This window comes from Lepidochelys kempii, chromosome 12 (assembly GCF_965140285.1).
Source record: "Lepidochelys kempii isolate rLepKem1 chromosome 12, rLepKem1.hap1, whole genome shotgun sequence".
Taxonomy (NCBI): domain Eukaryota; kingdom Metazoa; phylum Chordata; order Testudines; family Cheloniidae; genus Lepidochelys; species Lepidochelys kempii.
The window spans coordinates 8,352,452-8,371,089 of NC_136391.1; the positions used below are offsets into that span (position 1 = coordinate 8,352,452).

The 18,638-nt window shown below is 49.0% G+C and overlaps 1 protein-coding gene across 2 annotated transcripts in view; it reads right to left on the reverse strand.

Moving 5' to 3' along the window:
* CPNE2 (copine 2) overlaps positions 1-10,007 on the reverse strand; it is a 205,538-nt gene extending 195,531 nt beyond the window's left edge. The window contains exon 1 of one of the 2 annotated variants that reach the window (XM_073307443.2): positions 9,893-10,007. The gene's annotated coding sequence lies outside the window, so the exon portion shown is untranslated. Of the gene's footprint in view, positions 1-9,372; positions 9,828-9,892 lie in introns of those variants that run through there. The other variant, XM_073307440.2, reaches the window with a different exon arrangement.
* Between the last annotated feature and the right edge of the window lie 8,631 nt (positions 10,008-18,638).

Consider the following 18,638-nt stretch of genomic DNA (forward strand, 5'->3'; position numbering starts at 1 on the left):
TCCTCCAGAGACAGGGTCTTCCAGAGTTAACTTACTGAGCATCTGATAATGTTTTGATGCTTCTACCTGGGTTCAATGCCTCCTGACTCTCTTTCCCCTCTTGGTCACAAATCTCCAGTCCATCTCTCTGATTTCTTCTCTCTCTGGTTCTTTTTTCACCAAACCTTCGCCTTGTGGCATCTGTTACAGCAGTTTCCAAATCTGGTTGTCCATGAAGTCTTTGTTTTCTCAGATACTGCACAATGTTGAATCTTGTGCTTCCAGCCCACATATCTTCTCTTTCAATATGTACATCATGTACATCACCAGCTTGTACATCATACACCTGAAATCACTTCTGTCTTCTAGCAGAACAGACAACATCGCACACTCAAGGCAGGCCACTGTAATTGTTCTCTCATCATCCACATTCTTTATGTGGTATAGAGCCATATCTAAAACAGGAATCACACTCCCTCTCTAAACTCCCACTGAAACTTGAATGTTTATCACTCCTGTTCACCTGGCAACCAATCTATATACTAAGACTTGCTTGTCTGCTCTACTCCCTTGTTAAGAGGAAGGGATTAACCATTCAGACTTCAAACATTGATCCTTTTCAAAAACCCAAGGGTCCCAGCCACACAGCCCTCAGTGACACAAACAGACCTGCCTCACCTGACCCGTCCAGTGGCTTACAGCCCAGCCACACAAGCCCCACAGAAAACACCTCAACACACAGGAGCTGCAGCTTCGCTCTCTGAAACTCCCCTTTGCCACTTCTGTTTACCCTAAATGGTTTGTTTGTTGCGGAAAGGAAGAGGACTGGTGACACAGGCCACAACCTTTTGGGAAGAAAGAAGTTTTGGGTGAAGAAGTGGCATAACCCAGCTTCTTCCAAACAGTCCGCAACAGCCCAGATGTGTCACGTGGGGCTGTCACGGAGTCACCGGGCCGATGCTCTGGAACTGCTCCGTATGAAGCCAGCCAGGACGCTGGTGGAGCATACCATCGCCAGGGCAAGAAGCTTACACAGCTTCAGCCTTCCTGTGTCTGACCTCAGAGCATTCAGCATCCCTGTTCTCACCATGCGCTTCCTTCAGCGAGTCTGCCCATGCAGGGTTCCTGGGGAAGCCAAAGGGCCCTGCACCCCAACTCCACAGTGACTCTCAACCAGCATTGTAAAACGGAAGGTTTATTAGTCGACAGGTACACAGGATAGAACAGAATTTGTTAACACAGAAATCAGTGACTTTCAGCCAAGTCCATCTTGGCGGAATCCTAGGCTGGACCCCCTGGACTCCCCACTCCAGTCTCCCACAGCAGACTGCTCTGGACCCCGCTGCCTGGCCTCCAACACACATTGTTGCTTCTCCTCCGGTCTTTGTCTCGCTTCCCAGGCAAAGTGTCACCTGGCCGCATCCCCCTCCTGGTTCTCAGGTTACAAAGGGCATCGGCCATCACCTACATGCAGGCAGCTGGGCAGCCTCACCTGCCCTGAAGGCCTCAGCAAAAGCCACACACCCAAGTCCCACCAACTAGGCATTGGTGCCGTACACGGAGAAACGGAGGTACTCACAGTATTAGTTTAGGACAGTAAGACTCAGATGCAACATAACAGGGTGAAATGCCTCACTTCGTCACGGGGGTGACCCGAGAAGTATTTTGTCACATACAGCCAGTCAAAACCTGGTTCCTTATTCAAGTGAAATGTACACAGAGCGGGGAGAAGGGAGCATGACATGAGGACACATGTTGTGCAGTGGTGGATTTAGGGTTAGTGGGGCCCTGTGCACATCTTCATTTTCAGCCCCCCCCGGGATTGAGCCAAGAAAAAGAACACTCTCTCTTATCTCCCCGCCCCCCCATTCTTTTTTTCTTCCTCCTATATTATAAGTAATGGGAAGTAAATGAAAATAAAGCGAGATAATTTGATGGGGGCAGTGGGTTGGGGTGTGGGAGGAGGGTTGCAGGCTCCCGTCAACCCGTCTCAGAGTTAGGCTTCCTGTCGTGCCACTGGGAGTCTGGAAGCGCCAGAAGCCGCTCAGGGCTTCTAGGGTCCCCACTCTGTGGTGGGGGATGCCTTGGGAAGCCCCTGCAGTCAGGGGTGCCCAGGGACTTGGGGCAGCCGGCTGTTCTGGGTTGGGAAAACGGAATGGAAACATGTTGATTCTTCCCTTTGGGAATTTTTTCAGAATTTCCTTTCGAAATGTGGGTTGTCATTCCCATTCAGAACAAAAACTCTTTCAGAATGTCAGGGTCTCACACAGGTTTACGATTCCAAAGTTTCAACCAGGTCTAGCTCCTACAGGGTCACGGTCATCCTCCTCCTTACACACCGTAACGAGCAAGTCTAAGCACCGGGTTTCTTTGCATATTCATTCCATAAACAAGCCTGTCAAATGGAAGTGGGCTCTCAATTAGAACGGGGCAGAAATTCAGTGTGTAGGGAGAGATACCTTGGGCCAAATTAGTCTGTGGTGTCAGAGCTTACACCAGGGTTTAATTTGGGTCCCGGAGGCAATGTAGAAAACTGGAGGCAAAGCAAATCTCAGAGACGGAGGGTGATTTGGGCAGCTAACTACCATTTTCAAAAAGGCTTAAGTGGTTTAGGAGCCCAAACGACTAAGATGCTTTTGAAAGTGGAATTTGGGCTCCTTTCACTTAGGTGCTTTTGAAAATTTTACCCTGCACCTGTGATGAAACCTATATCACCAGCCACAGCAGAGCTGAATGGCCAGCAAAGAAACAGCATGGCCAATCGAAAGCATTCAAAAATCATGAGTCATGCCCCCTCCCTCCTCAATGAAAATGAATGAATGAACAAACAGATTTCAGAGTAGCAGCCGTGTTAGTTTGTCATTGCAAAAAGAAAAGGAGGACTTGGGGCACCTCAGAGACTAACCAATTTATTTGAGCATCAGCTTTCGTGAGCTACAGCTCACTTCATCGGATGCATACTGTGGAAAATACAGAAGATGTTCTTATACATACAAAACCATGAAAAAATGGGTGTTTACCACTACAAAAGGTTTTCTCTCCCCCCACCCCACTCTCCTGCTGGTAATAGCTTATCTAAAGTGATCACTCTCCTTACAAAATGTGTATAAACAGAGATTTGCTTAAAACAATAGTAGGTTCTTTCTATTTCCTTTCTGTTTTGTGAGCCTTTCGGAAGCACATTTTCAAGCTTTTCTTTGCCACCCAAGGCAAAGGCTAGAAACGTACTTGCAGCCGATGAAGTGAGCTTATGCCCAAATAAATTTGTTAGTCCCTAAGGTGTCACAAGTCCTCCTGTTCTTTTTTCTTTTCAATGAAAGCCGAGATCCTCAAGGAATCGCACACAAACTGCGACAACTGGCAACACTGGTCTCAAGAGAACAACAGACTGAAGGCTTCATTCCGCTCTCCCGGAGACTGGTATCCCACTCATGGAACTCCACGGACTTCACCGGAATAACTCCTGATTCACACCGCAAGCAAGAGCCGAATTAGGCCCTGAATCCAGTCAGTTCAAACCAGAAGTTAGCACTTCAAGTCAGGGGCAGGGGCTTGATCCTGCTTCCACGGACATCTATGGAAGTTCTGCCACAGAGTTTAACCAGAGCAGGATCCGGCCCTAGGTTATTACTGGCTCGGAGACTAATATCATCACTCTCGGTGCACTTAAAAGCAACAAAAATGCCAGGTTCAAAGTCCCATGGACAATGCTATCACAGCAAACGGGGAGAACTGTTAATCCACCCTGGCTGCTCCTGCACTGGTCAGTTCACAATACCATGCAATCAGATAGCTCGAGGGCGACACAACCTGTCCACCATGACCTGGGAAGAGAAAAGAGACGCAGAACAAGGCAGGAGGAAAAGCCACATCCGAAGGCCTTTAAAATTACAAGCTGCGTCTCCAAGCCAACACATGTAATTTAACATCACTGGAGATTCAGCTGTCTTGTTTTCCTTTCACCAGGCAGGAGGGATCAGATAAGAAGCTTGTTCTCCAGTACAATGCAGGCCACACTGCAACAAAGCCATTCAGACTGTAGGTCGCAATTTCCTTGTCAAACCAATGTTTTTAGACACACTCTACTCCAGAAAAGGTCATTTTAATGCATTCTAAAAAACCCATACCTAGCAGGGGTAGTATTAGGGAATGCTGAGCCGGTACAGACCCTTTAACAGCTGCAGGGTTAGGATCCAATCCTGAGAGGCAATGATAGGCGGGTAATAATTTAAGCAAAAGGCTCCCACAAAATTGTCCCCTGGCCTGGGATAAATCCCAGGTATAATTTGACCGGGGTGTGTGTTTGCAGAGAGGAAGGTCTGGAAACGAGGCTTCAATTCATTTGTTTCCCCATATATTAAAAAAGCTCAGGGCCAGACTGACAACCTCAGGGTTTGTTTTGACCCAGAAAAGTGGCCAAGTTTAGCTCAGGTTTAGCAAATGCGAACTAGCTAAACCAACTTAAACTTGATGCTTTTCTCAGCATAGCTGCTTTAGCTGGATTTCAGCAAACAAGAGCATGGGGTGGGGTGAGTTAAATCGTCATGTGGAAAGCCTCAATTTAAATAATCAATTTTAATCCACTTTTCCATTCGTACTGGAGTTATTTTCTAAAGAAAGATGTGTTCCCATTAGCTGATATAACCATTAAAACATTTACAGTGAAATAGAGTCTTTACATGAGATTTGGTACATCTTGCTATCTAGGAGGGTACCCTATAACTATATACATGTCTTTAAGCAATTATATAGCTTGATATTTTTGTATTCTTATTGTACATTTTCAGTATGTCAGGAAATGGTGAATGATACATTGCTCATTTACTAGATAACTTTTTGCTCATTATTTGTATCAAGCTGTATTAAGATGGCAACTGGAATGTAATGAAACACAAAACAGCACATACAATTTATTTTTAAACAACTTTCAGGTGTTTTCGATACACAAACTTCTCGTATCGAAAGATGCTTCACCATTTACTAAACAGAGGGATTAACTGTAGTCCATGAATTAAACTCATTATATCAGGGTCAGCCTGGGAAAACTGTCACACACACCTAAATGAAAGTGACTGGAGCTTAAGTTCCTACTCGCCTAGATCTCTTGAAAATGAGACAGTCTTCTACTGTGTCATGTTTATAAAGCTCAACCTCCAAAGTTAGATGTTTCCCCCCCGATTCCTGAAGAGCAGCCTTTGACTCAAAGTTTGTGATAGAGGCTCAGAGATTTAGTTATTTATTTTTTACTTAATTTTTTTAAAACATTAGAAGACGTTTAGGCCTTAACATTTTGGAGTAAATTCAGATTTTAAACAGGTTTGTTTTAAAATGAGAAACTTCTTATAATTTAAATAACAAAAAAATCCAATTTTGTATTTTTCCAAAAAAGTGTCATAGAATCATAGAAGATTAGAGTTGGACGAGACCTCAGGAGGTCACCTAGTCCAACTCCCTGCCCAAAGCAGGACCAACCCCCAACTAAATCATCCAATTAAGTCATCCATTTGTATCCACTCTGTTTTGTCCTCAGCAAGCTTGGGTGCTCAGCTTTTTGAAATCCAACCCACTTGTTGGGCTGCATAAATATGGATTTACGAGTCTAACTTTAAACATCCACTTTTGAAAATCTTGGCCTAAGGTAGCCTCACCCTGTGCAGAGACACTTGTGTGCTGACGGTGCACTGACAATTATGCATGCACGAGCGTGACAATATCTTCAGCTCCATAATTGAAGCTACTCTGGGTTAGGAAGCGTGCAGCTTCAAAGAAACAGTTTGTTGGGTGCATCAGCCTTCAGAATAGAGGCCTCACTTTGAAACCTGATGTGTCAGAATAGTAACCAAAGAATTCATCCCTAAGGGGAAGGAGCGTCTGACTTCACCTTTGCAGAGACCCAAAGGCACTCCCAAGGAAGGTCACTATAACCATGGGGTCCATCTAGCCTCGTATGGTACGTACACGGTTTAGGGCATCTCAGTTTCCTGAATCCATACACTCCATGGAATAGTTTTGCAAATTCTACGTCAGGGTTCAACAAAGGGTCACCTCACTGTAAATAGTTTAGACGCCAGCTGTATGGCTGTTTTAATGGCATTATACAATCCAATATAAAGAAAGAAAGAAAGTTAGATATATAAACCTAAGCCCAATAGCCCTCTCCTAGAACATGGCACCCAGACAGTGAAAGTAACTAGGAATTAAAGGCCTGATTCTGTCTATCTTAGGTACTCACGTGGCTGTATTACCATCAGATGTGTATTTATCCACACAATACCCCTGCAAGGTAGGGCCATGCTAGTATCCCCACTGGGCAGGCGGAGAACCTGAGGCACAGAGAGACTAAGTGAGCTGCCCACGGTCCCACAGGCAGTCTGTTTCAGAGCAAGAAACGGGTCTTCAGTCTCCCATGTGGCAGATTAGCACCCGAACCACTGGATTATCCTCCCACTTCTCTCACCCACACTGATGTAAATCAGGAGCAGCTTCATGGAAGCGTGTGAATTTACAGCAGTGTAAAACTGGTGTAAGCAAAAGCAGGACAATGCCAATGCAGGGACAGGCGAATCTAGTTTCATTCTTCAAACTGAATGAAGAGCAAAAATGAAGCAGCTACATTCTATTTTAAAATTTATGTTTTAATTACCCTTGTTGGCACTAACTTAAGCAAATTAACAAGACACTTAACTATGATTTTGGGGCAGACCCTTAGCTTAGTAAATCAGAAGTCAATGTTTCTACCCTACACTGATTCTCACCAGTTAAGGATCTAGCCCTTTATTTTGACAGTGTCCCTTTAAGATGTCAAAGGCTCTTGCTCTAAGCCATCCTTACTTAGATCAGTCTATTCACGGCTGCTATTAATGTGACTCTGTTTGTCGTAGTTCCTTGCCTAAATGCCTTCTGATCCACTAAAGGAGCACAGACAATGTCCTGTGACAGACTGAACATTGCCACTGTGGTCAAGGAATACATGATTTGATGTTTCTTGTAACTTTTCCCCTGACTTTCAACATTCTGGGCCTTGCACTGTCAGCAGCCAACAAACTTCATTAACAACCCTGAGAACTGCAAAGTTGACTCCCTGGCTACAAGGGAAGCTAACAGAGAGCAGGAGCTGAGCAACAGAGCTCTGCAGTAATACCGAGGGTCAGAGTGGTGAACTCTAGGGACGTGTCTACACTAAAGGCCAGACTCTCACCCCAGTTCCTCCAGCATCATTCAGGAGCAACTCCAGTACAGTCAGTGAAATTACACCTGATTTAGGGCTGGATCCACAGGCCATTGAGATGAATCTTTCCATTGACTTCAATGGGAAGCGGATCAGACCCTTACAGAGGTGTAGCAAAAATCAGAATCTGGCCCTCGGGCCTTCTTTGCCACAAATTTCCCACCACTGCAGTTTCCCTGGTGACAGGAAAGTTTCCCACCACTGCAGTTTCCCTGGTGACATTCATCCGGATTGCTCCATGCAGTCCCTGGACTCCAACAGGGCTACGTGTGTAAGGGTTACTCACATGAGGAAGAGGATCAGGATCTTAGTTTGGCAATAGGGGGAGCTAAGGGAAAATATTTTCCTTGTTCAATTCATTCACCAGGTGTTCATGGCATTCAGTGTATCCAAAACCTAGATGGAGCGTTGGAGTGTGCGACTTGTTGGTAGCTCAGTTACTTGCCCTACATTCAAATGATGGACTTCCTACACCCAGCCAGCAATCAGAGCTGTCACTAAGAAAGGGAGCCCTTCCCACCACCTCCGATACAAAATAGTGACTCACCCACGAAGGCTCCAGCAGACCCAGCTGCTACAAAGCAAACAGCATTGAGGAGAATAGCCAACAGCCAAGGGTACAAAAATGAAGGCACACCACAAACTGCTGGCAAACAAGCACTTTTGCCCTTCCGCCCTGTAGCTCACCAGCTGGCTGCCGTTCACTCTGACTCCCAACCCACAGCAAGTGGGGCAGAGCAAAGAGGGGGGGCCCTGTACACTGAGCTACCAGAAAGACATCCAACACCTCACAGCACCAAGTCCAGGGCCTCCGGACGTTAACCATCAGAATGCAAAGTGGGTCACTGATCTCTTCTCCAACCTAAGTTTTTGGGCATCCGTGAATCCAGGCTCAATCCTAAATGGCCACACTCACAACAGCAGTCCCGTCAACGTCAACAGGGCTGCTATAACCACATGCTATGGCAGAGCCAAGAGGCTACAAGCCAGATCGGGGCCTCACTGGGCTTGTTATGAACACACGGTGCCCTGAAGAGTGCTCTATCTTAACAGAGGAGACAGCCAGAGTGGGAGCAAAGTACTAGTCCCGAGTAAGCTGCGTTACAGGCCTGAGGAAGGCAAGCTGGATTTGTGGCACATGGTGAGAGAGAGGAACGGGCTTTATACCCTCAACTCTAAACAACTCCCTGAAGGTCCCAGAGCTGCTGCGGAGAAAAGGTTCGTGCTCATGTCTGGGTGGTATTTTAAACATTAAGGGTGGACGGGTGTGGGCCCCTACCAACATTAACAGAGCCTTTTCTTTCTCTCCCCTCCAGCGACAGAGCACACATATACACAGGGGCAGCGATGAAGCTGCAAGAGAAAGACAATGTTTTCCCTTCCACACAGCAGACAGACCCACAGTCCATGCGCTGTGATGGATTCTCCCTGCAAGGCACTTAAAGACTTGGATTTTGTTTCATATTTGTAGATGGCGTGAGAGCTCAGTCGCTTTAAAAGGGAAAAAAAAAAAAACCCACCGCTCTAACTATCATCTCCACCAGGAGGGATCCCCCCCAGTTATTGCTACACTGGGTCGGACCCCAGGCGCAAGGCACCTGTCATCAGGTGGACTCTGGGAAAGGCAGCACCCAGGGTAATTTTTCAAAAAGGAGGGCTGGAACAACAGGGGCCATGGTCCTGCATTTGGCAGTGGACAGGAGCGGGTAGGGGGAGTTTAACTGACCCAGCCGCTGGTAACCCACCGCGGCTGATCGTGTTGCAAGCCGCCTCTGGCAGCCTGCCCTTTCCCAGCAGCGGCCTTTCGGGGTGCAGCTCAAACAAGGCTCTTCCTCCCAGGGGCGGTGCGGGGCCAAGGCGGGAGGCTGTCGGGCAGAGCCAGCCCTTTCAGCCGGGAACGCTCCCTCGGAGGCGAACTGTTTCCTGGACTGAAACTAAGTGCAGAAGTAAGGCCAAGATCCAGCCCCACCCCGTGAACCGCCCAGCGCCGCTGCCGGGAAACTTACCGTGCCGCAGCCCGGAGAGGGGCCCCCCCAAGCCCGCTGCGGCGCCGTAGCCCCCCAGGGGGTCCCCCCCGGGGCTTGCCGCGATCAGCCTCCCCCCGCCCCTGGAAGCGGCGGGTGGCCCGGCGCAGACCGCGGCTCCCCGGCCCGCCGGTCACTTACCGCCGTGCCGCTGCCGTCCGGGCGGTGGGGCCCCGGGCTCCTCACCGAGCTGCGGGGGCCGCGGCGGGGAGCTGCTGGGGCATCCCCGGAGAGCCCCGCCGGCTCGGGGTGTGGGGTGGGGGGGATCAGCGGGCGGGCATCGCCGCCGCCGCCTCCTCCCCGGCCAGGCAGCGGCCCCTCTGGGCGGGGACGGCAGTGCCCCGTTCCCCGGGGGGCGCTCTCGGGGCTCCGCTTGGCTGGCGGCCGCCGCCGCCGCCCGGGCACCGCGGCTCCCCCGGCAGCGAGCGAGCGAGCAGGGAACCAGCTGCGCCCGGCAGCGGCGCCTCGGCACTGGGGGAGCGAGGGGTGGGATCCGCTCGCAGCGACACACGCCCGGCCGGCCGGCCCCCGGCCCTCCGCCTCCGAGAGAGGCAGCGGGGCGCCCCCCTCCAGCCACTTCCCCTGCACGCTGCACCGGGACTGGCTGGCAGCGTCCCCGGTGTGTCAATCCCTCCTCCCCTTCGGAAGCCCTGAAACGTACCGACACCCGGAGGCGGATTTTCAGAAACTGCTTCTTTAACCCACACAGAGTCCGTCCCCCCCCCCCGCTTGGGCTTCCCAGGGTTGCGGGGTCTTTCCAGTCTAGGCTCCCGTCTCGGTCTGGCTCTTGGAGGGCAAGAAATACTTTAAATAGCTTTGTCGAGGGGGCTGGCCCTTCCCAAGTAAATAATTACCCCTCAAAGGACCCGTGCAAGAGACGCGCTCAACTATGCCACGCAAGTGGTATTTTTAAAACCAGCCGGCTCCTAGCGAACGGCTTTGAAGCCCGCTCCGCTGGGGCAGACGGGCGAAGCGGCCCGGGTCCCTAACGAGACCCGGGGGAAAGGTTTCTAAACAAACTACAGGGCCAATGGAGGGCCCGATCCTGCCATCGGATCCCCTGCGTGGATCCGATGGCAGGATCGGGGCCTTTCGCGTCTACTGGGTCACACAAAGCGTGTGTTTGACCAGCCTGCGGTTCGTTCGCGAGTTGAAACTAGCCCCCAAAGGTTTCTTCTTTCCCAAATTCTTGGGGAACTGGGAGGATTCCTTTGAAGCTTTGCTATTCCAGCTACATGATTGGTCAGGTGGGATTGGTGCCCCTGGGATGATCTAAGCTTTTATAAACCCCTTCAGCCTAAAATGAGTTATTTTGCCTTGAAACAAATTCCATTTTGGGGTCAAACAGATCTCATCTATCAGAGTAGCAACCCTGTTAGTCTGTATCCGCCAAAAGAAAAGGCGGACTTGTGGCCCCTTAGCCAGAATTCACCTTCCATGGAAGTAACCTGCCCCAGGGGATGGTTCGCCCCCCTCCCCTTCTGGACTGGTGAAAGCAGGGACAAACACCAGCCTCTCCCTCCAGGCCTTCTCTAAAACCCAAATGTTACTACTGTGTATTTTAAAAAGCCCAACCACAGTGCTTAATTTGTGACAGTGAGGCCTAGTACCTCTGGGCTTGGGCAGTTCATAGCCCCAGCTTGCTGCATCAGTTATGAAAGTAATAAAATTGCTCCTGCCCCGGCATCTCTTTCATTACAAATTAAGCACTGGAAAAAGCCTTCCAAAACAAAACACTCCACTGCACGTGCTTCTTCCCCCAGGTGAACAAACAAAAGGGGACAGATGTCGTCATGGTGCTTACTGCACTACTGAAGGTGACGAGCGTGCGATACGTACCTATTAGACAATCAAATTTGGATTTCCTTTTTGCAAAGGTGGTCAGAGCACAACTCTCTTGAGAAACTGCTGAAATCCTAGTGGATAATTTCCCTCACTGTTTACCCATCTATAATTAAGATACTGTCTTTGAAATGTTGCAGTGTACTGACATGACCTTTCGCAGCATAACTGGAATTCGGCTGGCTAGTCATATGATGATTCCCTGGCAGCTGAAAATCAAGGAAGCAATTTTCTCCGAACAGCAATACAGAGGGTTAATGCTGCCAGTGGCCTATATGCAGGGTCCCTTGTTGGGCTCAATGAGTCTTTGGGGCATTGATGGATGCCAGGATCAGGCCCTAAAGAATTTTAAACGCAAAATCTTTAAAAGGTGAAATTTACCCACACTGGCACGAACCTGATTGGGCGAGAAGAACCAAATGAAGGATTGGGGAGTGGTCAGAAACATCCCCTGCCCCGAGAGGGAAGGGCAGGGGGCTGAAAAGCAGCTTTTCTGTGATTGCTACTTCAGCTTTTCTTCCTCCCCTACCCAGATTCACAGAGGTTAAGGCCATAAGAGAGATCATTAGAACACCTAGTCTGCCCTCCTGTATATCACAGCCCTGGACATGTCACCCAGTTACCCCTCGGTTTAACCCCATCATTTGCGTTTGACTAAAGCATCTTCTAGAAAGGCATCCAGTCTTGATGTTAAAAGGTACCAAGAGATGGGGAATCCACCACTTTCCTGGGTAAGTTGTTCCAAAGATTCGTCATCCTCACGGTTAAAAACTAGTTTGAATTTGTCCAGCTCCAGCTCCCAGCCACTGGTTCTTGTTGTGCCTCTCTCCCCCCGGGCTAAAGACCTCATTAGTACTTTTGCCCTGAGTGGCTACTCAAATTTTGGGGCCCCGAGGATGTTCCAGTTAGAAGCAGTAATGCATGGAGCCTAGTATTCTCTTTCAGGCAAGCTTGTTTATTTACAAGGAATGTGCAAAGTCCTACTTCTTCAAATGCAGCAGGAACCACAAACAAAAGGAGCAGTTTCTTACCTTACAGCCACAAGCCACTTTCACCAGCAGACCCAAATGCTGCCTCTCTAGCTTTTCCCAGGATTACACTGTGCTCAACAGCTACCACTGGTAGCTTTTTGCCTCTGCCTCTCTGTTCTTGGCTGTTCTCACACACACCTACGTTCCCCCCGGGGTTACAATACTCTGTGGACCCCCCCCACCCACATGCTGCTAGCTTCTGGGAAGACTGTAACAGGCCTTATTTTAAGTGTAGCCCCTTGACAATCTCTTACAACTATCGGAAATGAAGGGCACATTCACTCATCAGGTTGAACAAGGTTTCAACTCCAACCCATAACATGAGCTGGAATAGCAGCTGCTTCCTCTTTGTTCCACCTCATAGAATCTCAGGGTTGGAAGGGACCTCAGGAGGTCATCTAGTCCCACCCCCTGCTCAAAACAGGACCAATCCCCAACTAAATCATCCCAGCCAGGGCTTTGTCAAGCCTGACCTTAAAAATACCTAAGGAAGGAGACTCCACCACCTCCCTAGGTAACTTCCCAGCCATTAGCTCTATATCAAATGTAAGGACCCAATTCTCCAGACCACCCCCAACACTCCCTTCTTTGCCAGCATGTGCACAGTCAACATGGAGCCAGCCTCCCAGGTGGGCCAAAGGCTCTCCTTGTGTAGCTGTTTTGCCCAGCAATGGGGCATCACAGGCCCTTGGCCAGCGGGTTAATTGCACCCTAAATGCATATGTACAGGATGAAGTGTCAGTTTTCTAAAGGGTTCTGGACTCCAGTACATGCTACACCTCTCAAGCACGTCCCTCACTGCGGGGTTTATATGTCAATATAGAAGTCCCCAGATCACTAGAACATCAGCATCGAAGCCATTACAATATACTGGGTAATAAGAATCCTTCCTGCTCACGCAGCTCTTTTGATCAAAAAGCACCTTTCAAACAACACACAGAGCGCACCACTAAAATTCAACCTCCTCTTGGGTGGAAGGCAGCAAATAGCCCAACTACGGTTCCAGGTATTTGGAACCTGCAGCCTCCTCCCATAAGTTAAAAAAACAAACACAGTCTGAACTGTTCCATTGCCAGCAGGGCCATTGTCTCTTTAAATTATTGTCACCACCTGCAAATAGCCACAGATATGCAAACATCCTGCTTGCACTGAAGTCGATGGCAAAACTCCCATCAATTTTAACAGGAGAAAGATGGGATTTTGTGTCTGTGGAGGACAATGAAAGCACCAGCCTTAACTACCCCTGGATTCTTCCATCCATAAGAATGGCCCTACTGGGTCAGACCAATGGTCCATCTAGCCCACTATCCTGTCTTCTGACAGTGGCCAGTGCCAGGTGCTTCAGAGGGAATGAACAGAACAGGTGATCATCAAGTGATCGAGATTTTCCAAGGAAGCACAGCTTCCTTTTAAGCACCTAAAAAAGGGCCCAATTAAACAAACACACTCAGCACCCGGTGTGCACCCTATACACTGTGCTCCTCTGAAAACCCACAGCCCTTGTTGTGGGTGGTGAGCGCTTCTGTAAATGTCTTCCCATATGACAACATCTAATGCAATCACCACCACGGGTCTCTAGCCGGGAATCAATCATAGGACAATGGATCACTTTGCACACTATACATTAGCATGATGGAGTGAGTCACAGGCCAATCATGCCCACTTTGGAAGGTCAGCCCTTGCCTTTCAGCAAAATAAATTGCCATTTTTCCTTTTTTGTCCTGAGTATTTCAAATGAGGTTAGGAAGGTAGGTCCTTATTTTTCCTCTGCTGTCTACAGTTTTTAAAGGACCATTATTATTCAGAGCACACAGTGTACAGGGCACTTTACATATCTTACTAGAGAGAGACCCCATTCCTGGGGCTGAAGAGCTGGCTGTCAAATGGCAGACAAGATGCGTTAAGGGAGAGCCACAAAAGTAAATGGGAACTGGAGGATGCAGTACAAGGTTGCAGCTTGACTTTGATTTTCCTGGCTTTTCTGGGTTTATTAGGCAGATCCTTAATATCACATTGCGTTCGCTCTGCCTAGGGGCAGGTCTACACTTAAAACGCCGCCTCGGTGAAGCTGCGCTGATGTAGCTACGCCACTGTTAGGCTTAAGTGAAGACAGGCCTACGCCAACGGGAGAGCTTCCCGTAGTTAATCCACCTCCCCGAGAGAGAGTAGCTATGTTGGTGGAAGAAGCTCTCCGGTCAACACAGTGCTGTCTACATGGGGCGTTAGGTCGGTATCACTGGATCACTCAGGGGCGCAGGGGTGTGAAAAATCCACACCCCTGAGTGATGCAGTTACATCAGCTCTCCTCCTGGCACAGTGCAGGTCTCCAGTGTGGCCCGTTGCTAGCAGCATCGTCCCAGCTTGCAGGTCCTTCTTGCAAATGTCCCTGAACCTGCGCCCAGAACCTGTCCCTGAACCTGTGCCCAGGTGGGCTCAGTGAACTTGAGCATCTGTAAATTCTCCATACAGGAGATCCTTCGGAAGGCATCCAACTGATGGATAGATTAGCTACATGTTAAAACAATTTCTGCATGATCAGTGCTGTCTTTCAAGGTATAACCAGGTAATTTCCTGGAGGAAATTCTAGGGCTTTTGTTATGCAGGAAATCATACTAAATGATCACAATGACCTTCTGGCCTTAAGGTATATGGAAGCCAGCCCTGGCTGTTAATTTTCTCAGGGCCTAATACTTCACTCAGCTGAGTGCACAAGTGATGCAGAGTACCAGGCACTTATCTGACGGTAGAATTTGCTCCTAATTAGTGGTTTGTACCATCCAGCAAAGCACTTGAGCATGGGAGTAGTCCCACTGAAGTCAAAGGGACCACATGCTTCAGTGCTTTGCTGGATTAAAGCCAGAGCATTTATGCCTAGATTGGTTTATGTTATAGGAACTCACCAGAGATCACCTAAAGAATAGTTGCATTCTCTAACTCACTTCCAGCATCTCCTAGAACCAAAGCTACACAGAGACAATAATTATCCTTAAAAGCAAGATTTAGCAGCCCGTGGAAGCTATTGGGAATATCTGCAAGTGATCATGACTATCTAGGGATACCTGGCTTTCTAATATTATGCCTATAACTCACTCAGCTGGACTTAAGGAGCTGTCAGACTTACTATTCTAAATCTCTATTTTCAGTATTTTATGACCAATTATCTCCTTGGGACTGAAACTTGGCTTACAGATTCTCAGCCCTGGAAGGATATTTTTTGATGCAGAGAAGGGGTAATAAAATCGGAACCAAATCTCCTTGGAGGTTTCTGATTTAAATTATTCCTCTTCGTTTGTATACTCCCTTCGCTAGGTGCTTTGTAAAAGATTTTAAAGGGGCACTTTCCCCTTTTTCCTGGCACTAGAATTGTTACAACTGTAAGAGTTTTCGGGTTTGTCTTCACGTACAGCCACGTAGTGTGTTAGTGAAGACTCCACTGCGTTGGTAGGAGAGCGTCTCCCGTCGGCGGCGTAGTTATTCCACCTGCCCGAGTGGTGGTAGCCCTGTTGACGGGAGAAGTTCTCCCACTAACATAGCGCTGTCTACATGGCGGGTTAGGTCGGTATCACTATATCGCTCAGTGGTGTAGGTTTTTCACACCCCTGAGCGACGTAGTGAGACCAACGTAGGTCTGTTGCGGAGACCTGGCCTTACAAGTCTAAGGGTACGTCTCCATTTAAAACGCCATAACGGCACAGCTACTGCTGTACCGGTTCAGTGTAGACTCTCCCGCCCGTGACAGGAGGGGTTCTCTCGTTGCCGTACGTAATCCTTCTGTCGACCTAGCACAGCGCCAGGGGTTAGGTCAGCAAAGCGGCATCGCTCCGGGACGTGGATTTTTCACATCCCTGACAGATGTCGCTAGGCCAATGTATGTTTTCAGGCCTAAAGAAAAATCTAGTCAATTGATTTTTTTTTAAATGAAGGGTGTGTTTGTTTTAAATAAACAACCGCTAGATTTTGCACTTAAAATTGTTCCTTTGGAACCAAATTTGAATCCCTGATTGCGTTTGGGTGCCTAACAACATTCCTCATCTCCTAGTTTTGATAAGGTGCAAAAGGGAGGGGCTATCCATTTTAAAGTCTGACTTGGTTGGGTTACACAAGCAATTTCTGAGTGATGAAGAATCCAATTATGCTTCTCATCTCATCATCGTCAATAGTCCAGCGATGCCTACAGGGCCCCAACTGAGATCAAGGGCACGTTGTACAAAACCAGTAAGAAACAGTCCCTGTCCTGAAGATCTAACATATCTAGACAAGATAGGAAACTGAGGCACAGAGATTAAGTGACTTGTCCAAGATCACACAGGGAATCAGTGGCAGAACTGGGAACTGAACCCTGATCGCCCGATTCCTAGTCCAGGGCTTTAACAATGAGGTCAGTTAGTTAAGTCCAGCTCTCAACTGGTTCCTCTGCCAAACAGGAAGTGAGATTGCCCTGAATTTGCAGAGTAATAGGATATTCTCCATGATCAGGAGCTTCTCCTACTCTTCCCCGGGAAACTCCATGAAATTCATTCACGACATGGTGATCCTGGGGATGTGCTTCCCAGGGGGAGAGGTTTTGGAGAGCAGGGCTTGGAAGCAGCCAGCACCTCCTCTCTGAGCCTGCTCTCTTGTTCTCCAGAATCTCAGCTTTCATTAAAAAATAAAAGAGTCTCCACCTGTTATGGTTGTGAAGAAAACTTCAAAAATGTGAATGGAGTGGAACCAATGCAGAAATGTCTACTTGCAACGAGCCTGGCTGGAACACTAGCTCAGCGATATAAACTATCCCATTCAGCTTAGTGTGGGGTTAACACAGATGCCTGGTGAGAAGTTAAATGCCAGGATTGTTAACTCTCTCATAAAGGCGAGGAAGGAGCGGGAAGGTCACAGATCTGCTCAGCTTGCAGTATGAGACGTCTCATTCCGGCATGCATTTGGGCAATTCCACCACTTGTTTCCCCCCCTATTCAAGAAAGGGCCGAGCTTATGGCATAAGCCTAGAGGAGCTCAGAGAACACGCACGATCCAATTTTAAATAGCAGCCCAATCTACTGCATGTGGCATCTCATTCTGCTGACTCACAAGGGTGGAGCTTATTTGGGGGGGTGGAGCTTATTGGGGGCAGAGCTTAGAAGAGTATGCCCCCACCCACACCGCTCCCTAACCCCCTACAAAGGGGCTTGGCTTCTGATCCCTGAACAGAGCAGGGATTCCACCTCGAAAAGATGCTGAAAGCCCAGCAAGAGCCAGCCCCTCCATGGCAAAGGCTGTCCCTGCACACACGTGGCAGCTGGCCCCTGCCTGCAGGCGCTTGCAGAGGCCAGCTGCATTGGCATCCCTCCCTTCTCCCGGGGTGGGGAGGTGCAGGCAGGCAGGGAAGGTTATTGCCACTTGGAGCTACGTTAACGCCATTCAGACATTTGCCAGGCTCAGAGGGGAGCATGCCAAGGAGAGCAGCTGCTCCCCCACGGTCCTGCCCCTGCCCCCCCCAGACTTGGAGCAGCAGCTGCCCATGCACGGTGGGTGGGTGGCCACCGTCAGGGCTTGTGGCATGCGGGATGGGGCCATGCAGTGGAGCCGCTAGAAGTATTTGTGCACTAGAGTCACGAAGGGGTTTAGGCTCCTAACTTCAATGGGAGTTAGGAGCCTAAATGCCTTTGAGGACCTGGGCCTCTGTCCCCAGCCACTCACTTCCTCTGGGCCCAGTCCTGCTCCCTTTGACATCACTGGGATGTTTTCCATTGACTTCAGCGTGAGCAAGACAGCTCAGGATACCCTCACGTTTTCCCTGGGTGCTGGAGAACTGTCTCATGTGTGTGACAGGGAGGCAATGGGGGAAGGGAGTTGTAGGGCCAGATTCTGCGCTAGCTGCATTGGTGTAAATCCAGAGTAACGTCATGGAGATTTATACCAGTGTAAGTGATGCGTGATGCCACCCCCCATGCTCCTTAATGATGCTTCCCCTTGTACGGCAGACAGTAGGAGTGGGAGGGACATGGGATTAAACAGATGGCAAAGGAACCATTTGAGCGGAGGCTGCAGCGAAAAGGCAGTTGAGGATTAGGAAACCAAATCTTAGGCTGCTTCTGCAAGGATCGTGGAGGAAAGTCAGCAATTGCGATGTGATAAGAAGGGCACATGCCACTAAAGCCTTGAATAACAGCTGCCAACTGGCAACTTGAGCCAAGGCCCTGGGGCAACTGGGGATGCTCATTCTAGCAGAGGTATTAAGAATCTGACTCTGGATCATATAGGAGAAAGAGAGCCAAAATGGTCTGCCTAGAAATGGGTTGGGTGGGGGGTGAGCTGCATATCCCGTTTCCCAGGCTGGAATACAAATAATTCTTTTACCTGGATTTGCCACCCATGGACAACTCTGGCAGCCCGTAACTCAACGGTGTAGCGCAACCAAGCCTAGGCGGGCTCGCTGGGGCATCGGGGACTTAGCAGTGCAATTTGCCAATGTCATTTAATGCTTCAAAGTGGAGGAGGAGAGAGAAGTGGACAGAGCACTGAATTCAGCGACCTTTGTCACCAGGTCACGTA